Consider the following 7,077-nt stretch of genomic DNA (forward strand, 5'->3'; position numbering starts at 1 on the left):
TTTTCTTCAATGTGGGCCCAACAGTCTTACATTGTTAACCAATTATTTGAATTTTTTTTTATAATAGAGTAAACACGTAATTTCATAACTACGTTTAGGTTTTTATCATTATTTATTAAAAGGAAAAGGCACAAATATGCTATTGAATTTTTAGAAATGGTTCATTTATATCGTCAGTTAAAAATTTGGTTTATCTGTGTCATTGTCGTTTAAGAAAAGACTCATTTATGTCATTATTTTTTAATAGTAATTTTACAAAATTATTTTTGACACGGGATCAATTATATTTCGATCACTTCATTAATTTTTTAAATGAAAAAAATAAAATTTTGAACAAAAATTGAATTAAAATAATCCACCAAAGTAAAGACTCACCCAAATTTTAAAATATCCCTAATTTTATTTCGGTGGGTTATTTTAATTCAATTTCTGTTCAAAATTTTATTTTATTTTTCATTTAAAAAAATTAGTGACGTGATCGAGTTATAATTGGTCACATGTCAAAAATGATTTTTGCAAAACTACTGTTAAAAAATAATGACATGAATGAATATTTTCTTAAATGGTAATGACATATATGAGCCAAACTTTTAACGGTTGACATAAATAAATCTTTTCTGAAAATTTAATAACATCTTTAAGCTTTTTCCTTTTATTAAATGCTCTTCAATATGACATCGCAAACACTATTGGATTAATATTAAGTTGGTTTCATTAAATCTCCTTAATTTATATCGACGGCCATACACATATTCAATTCAAGTGAGTTACTTGGTTTTAATTGAATCACGAAAATTATTAAAAAAATAAAAAAAAATATTACAAAATATTAAAGTGTGGATGTGCACTACACCAAGAAATTACTCACCCATTATCTCCACTATTTTTCTCGTTATGAAGATGATCATAACCTCCACCTTTGTAACCATTATTCTTATAACATTTCACTTTCATAACCTCCCCATTATATTCATGTTAATGTCATGTTTATGACTAACCTTTTGTATGCCTTTATGTTACACTATAAATAGAGACATAAGGGTTCATATTGTATAGACTTGAAGATTTGATGAATACTTTGATGAATAAGAAAAACTCTCATCTCTTGTCTCCCTATTTCTATTGTTTTCATCTTCTATATCTCTTGTCTCATATTCTTCTTTTCTTTATCTTTATATTGCTAGTTTAGTTTAGTTTTACAACACGTTATCAGCACGATTGTTCTACTATTGAAGGATTGAAGCAAAAAAAATATAAAAAAGGTAAAAATATTTGTGTTTATTTTTCTCTCAAGGTAAATTACTATGTAATTTACTTTATATTTTACATTTGATTATGCATCATTAATTTTCTTACCATCTCAAAATCATATGAGTCCAACAAGTTGCTTTTACTTTTAGCAAACTTTTAATTTGATCACTTATATTTAAAAAGTAAAATTAGTTTTGTAAGTTAACAATTTGTAAAGAAATTGTTCTTTATGATATTGTTTTATTGATTGAATTATTATTGTTGGTTACTTTTGCACCTCTTTATTTTTCTTTATCTAAATATTTACTTGTTGAGTTATTAACATATTATTTGTAATAACAAAGCTTGTTTTGTAGTTATTCTAAAATTGTTAGTAAATTATAATAATATTCATAACAATGTTGAGAGGAACTATTAAAATGTTTGAATTTATTTTAACTTGGAGCTTTTATATAATTCTAACATGTTGTTTTATTTAATTGATTTGTTCATTTTTCTTGTATATCAAGTCAAGTTCAGACTATATTTATGATTTTTGATAATTATTTTTTTGGTAATTCATTTGATTTATTAAGGCATTGGTTGAGGATAAGACGGTGAATTTAGGTTTCACCGCACCAAGTGGGTAAGACATCGAGTTAAAGTCTTGGTGCACCATGATAATAAGAAGTTGGGTTCAAGTCTCATTGATTTATGATCAAAGGTGTCTTTATATGGATAAGACATTGGGTTAAAGTCCTAATGCATTATAGAGATAATACGATGATGACTGACATAAAGTTTTATACTTTTGACTGAAAGTCGTGAAATTTATCTCCATTCTCTTATGTGAATGTGATAGCAGTGTATTAATAAATCTGAAAAATGACAAGTGGTTGAATGTATGAATATGTGTATGGTAAAATATTAATGATCATCATTGTGGTAATTAAAAGAAAGAACATTATGGGTTCTTAAGATGTTCCTTCAAATGTGAAGGGCAATTTTGTCCATTAAAATTTTATAAAAGGTTACTGGACCCATTATATTTAAGATGGTGCTTCAAATGTGAAGATAATTGTCAAAGGTAATTTTTATCCATCAAAGTAGTATGAGAAGTTGGGCACATTTTTGTTGGTGCAATTTAATTTAAAAAGTTTTGTAAAACCTCTATCAAAATAAATGAATACAAAGTGGTAGTACATTAGAGAAATTTGACCTCTTAAATTGATGTTGAGGTGAGTTACATAATACCAAAACATGACAATGTGTTTATAATAAAAACTTATGGAACATGTACAAATGGTTATGGTTCATTTCTTGAAGAAAATGTGACTTGTGTTCGTATGGATAAGAACATGTTCATGTATTGTTGGATGAATGTCACATCTCACCTCTACGGGAGGGTTGAGAGATTGAAAGAAAATATTTATATATAAATAGTCATTTTGGTCATATATATATTTTGAGTACTACATAATATTGTGGTATATTTTAAAATGAACTATTGGAGAACAAAAGAAAAAATATTTTTTTCTGTAAAGGTTGTGGCCATGATCAAAATAATTGTTATTGTGTGGCAACACAAATTTGTCATTGGTTATCAAGAAATAAGTCTTGAATGTAATAATATTAATCATGACAATAATAAAAAATTTCTCCTTGAAGGAGATGGTCACCATAAAAATGACATTGTGAAAATTGTGGTAGTACAAAAAAATTAATTAATAGTTCCGAAAGGGCTAATTGTTACTATTTGAAGGAATGAAATGCTTCATAATATTAGGATTGTAGTAAGTCTCAAAAGAAACTTTTGAAGTTTCAGAAGAATGAAAAACAAATATTATATTGAGACCATAAATTATAGGAAGATTTAATATCTTCAAATTACTACAATCATAGTGGGTAATAAATATTTACGTATAAGATTATCCAATTTTTTTCTCATTATTTGTTGTATACAAATACGGGCATGGTGATGGAATCACATGCAAAAGTAAACTAGAAGTTTACTTGAATAAATATCAATTGACATAATCGGTTGGCCATTCTGATTCAAATGTGATGCAAAAGAAATTGAGAATTCACGTGGCTATATGTTGAAGAAATAAAAGATTCTTGAAGAATTCTCTTTTGTAGCTTGTTCTCGTGGTACCAGCTAATGTTGGGAATCGTATCCCCTAAAATTATTTGGAACATATAAAAAGGTGAATATGGGCCCGTTCACCTGCCATGTGGACCGTTTGCTATTATGATTTAATAGATGCATCTATGGTATGGTCACATGTGCATTTGTATCAACTTACAAATTGGTTTTGTAAGATTATTTGCTCGAATTACTAAATTAAGATCACAGTTCCAAACTATAAAGTCATGTTGATAATGCTGGTTAGTTTAGCGGAAATTGTATACCTCTAGACCATTGATTATGAGAACAAATCTCTCAAATAAAATTTGGTATGAGATGAGTTCATTTAACATGTATGCATCAAGCCAACAAGGTTCTCCCAACACAATTGGTTCAGGGTCAGGAATCAAATAATTTCCATCTAGATATTTGATGTGAGCACATATGATTTTACTGCTTCACGCACCAAGATGGATCCCCAAATGAGGTCGAGGGTGAATGTTAGATTTCCTAACATTAGGGGGAGATATGTGTAGCAGCTGAAAATTATGTGTGGGGTGAATTATCTAGATCCTTGTTTAAAAAATGTGAACTTGAAGTTCAAAAGATAATTCATTTCCAAAATGTTGCAAGTAATTTGCCGATGTATTTGCTGATCCAATATTTTAATTAAGATGCAAATACTCCAATAAATAGTCCTTGAAGGACAGAGTCTATGGTACGCCTGAATCGTGATAGACCAATCGATTCCAAATGTAAAACTCCTTGATAAAAGGAGAGGAGCAAATTATCAAAATAGTCATTGCTAATGAGACAAGTGCTTTGAAGAGCACTATGACATAACATTTCATAAAACCTTGGCAAAGGTTCAGGTACCTGAAAATGATGAAAAATGAAGAGATCTCGATAAGTTATAACGTATTGGAATAGATATCAAAATGACCGTCGACGATATATTTGATATGATGTGGCACTCAGTGCTATGAATGGTTACGAGGATCTTAAATTCGAATCTGTCATATTGTATGGACAGATAAATGATTAACACAATTCAAGTATATTTTGTTTCACTTAGAAAAGGAATGCTTTTGAACATATAGTTCATATATCAAAATATATGTCAGTGAGGGTACAAATGAATCATTGTGCGAAAGTATAACCGTAAGATATAAAGTACGGTTCATGCCTCGGGGCATAAAGAATTCTCGCAGAAGTCCTGACATTATTAAATGGAGATATGTTCTCCAATAGCGAATGCAATGAGACTTGTTTTAGTCTGGAAATAGATGAAATACTTGAATATGCATAATGAATGATTATTACGTCTAACTAGACGATGAAGGTTATATGAAAATCTTTGAACGATTTAAATGGTCTTAAAGCTATTCCATTGAATACTCAATGATTTTGAGATTTCTTAACACAAAGAAATGATCTTTTCCACCTCATGAAAAATGATTTAATATGTTATGCATTAGTGCAATTGGTGCACTTACAGATTGTTGGTTATACAAATGCTGATGTGTGATTTAGTGCAATTGGTGCACTTACAGATTGTTGGTTATACAAATGCTGATGTGTGATTTTCTTGGAGAAGAAAAGACGAGCTTCAATGAAATTGATCAATCTCTCATGAGTCAGAAATGATTTGATTATGTAGATGCAAAATATTTATTTGATCTACATAAAGCTCAATCGCAGATGAGCTATTTGCTTACATATTGAGGCACAACAATATATTGGCATTCAACAAACATTTGTAACCACTTCTTCAAATCATATTGATCAATGAAGTAAGTCAAGGGTGTGTTTGGTTGGAATCTAATCTATCATATTCAGAAAATATGTGATTTTCATTTGACAAAGGATATTCCAGCCACCATATATGAAAATAATATATAGTTCAATTGAATGGAGGATACAATAAAAGAAGATCAGACACAACATATTTCACCAAAAGTTTTTTTCACACATGATCTTCAATAAAATGGTGAGATAGACGTTCAGAGGCTCCTTCAAGTGATAAGTTTATAAACTTATTCACTAAGGATTACCAACATCAATATCTGAGAAGTTGTGATACAAGATCTAAATGCATCGTCTCCAAGATATTAAGTAAAGTTTTTATCAAGGGGAGAAAAATATGTGTTGTACTCTTTTCCTAAACCATGGTTTTGTCCCAAATGAGTTTTTGTGGTAAAGTTTTTAATGAGGCAACATTCAAGCGTATTAAAAAGATATGTGTACTCTTTTCCTTCACTAGGATTTTTTCCCACAGGGTTTTTTCTTAGTAAGGTTTTAACGAGTCATATTATCTATGGACATTCAAGGAGGAGTGTTATAAAATATTAAAGTGTGAACGTCCACTACACCAAGAAGTTACTCACCCATTATCTCCACTATTTTCCTCATTATGAAGATGATCATAACCTCCACCTTTATAACCATTATTCTTATAATCTTTCACTTTCATAACCTTTCCATTATATTCATGTTAATGTAATGTTTATAATTAACCTTTTGCATGCCTCTATGTTACACTATAAATAGAGGTATAAGGGTTCATATTGTATAGACTTGAAGATTTGATGAATACTTTGATGAATAAGAAAAACTCTCTATCTCTTGTCTCTCTATTTCTGTTGTTTTCATCTTCTATATCTCTTATCTCATATTCTTCTTTTTGGTTTAGTTTTACAACAAAAAATATATTTTTTATGAAATCATGGTTAATTTTTGTCTTTATTTTTTATTTTTTAAAATACAAATACATTCCAAGCAACGTAATTTTTTACCTTCTTCCTTTACTCTATATTTTTACTTGAATCATAAAAAGCCTAATAATGACTATCGAATTGTTATTTCAATTTTTGTGTTCGAATAAAAGAGCAAGAAATATTTATTTTTGATCATGCAAAAATTGAATTCACCTTTACTCGAATCACGAAGGTTTGCAGTTGATCTTCATCAATTTGTTTCTTACTTTTTCTATTTTTTCAAGGCCATTCTTAATTATTATAATATATTTTTTTCATTTTCATGATTATTTGTCATAATCACCAAAGTCAAAATCTCGCTAAGTTCTATTCTAATTTCCATGAGCCAACTATTATAGATTGTTTTATATTTTATCATCTTTGAATTAATATTTATTTATTTTTTGATGAATAACGTTAATAAGAAATTATTCAAGCAGGTCTTTCCTGTGTTATTATTTGTGAACAATTTCAGAAGATAAATAAAATATAGATAGTATCAAAGTTCGATAGATCGTCGAAAAACAAATAGATAGAATAAAGAAGAGAAAAATGTTTGAAATATATTTAAATTTTGATTGAAATTATTGTAACAATTTCAAATTTTGGGAAGAATCTATTACCCGCTTGCACTATTCAACGGCGTGTTTTAAAGATATATATGCCTACGTGGTAATATTAATGATCTCCACGTGGGCACTGATATGTCTTCCAAATACAATAATTTCGATTAAAATTTAGATATATTTTAAATCCTTTACGAATTCTTGTCGGTCAATCATAATTTGTGAACATTTAAATTAACGTACACTCTTTTTATGAATTTATGTAAAATTTGCAAACAAGTTATACGGGATAAGTTGGCTACCCATAACTTTGAACTTGACAAAATTTTCAATCATAGCAAAATTTTATGAGCAACTTATACTAAATACAGAAAAGGATCATATTTGCCCTTATACT

The sequence above is a fragment of the Solanum pennellii genome, chromosome 3 (genome assembly GCF_001406875.1).
Source record: "Solanum pennellii chromosome 3, SPENNV200".
In the NCBI taxonomy this organism is placed as follows: Eukaryota; Viridiplantae; Streptophyta; class Magnoliopsida; order Solanales; family Solanaceae; genus Solanum; species Solanum pennellii.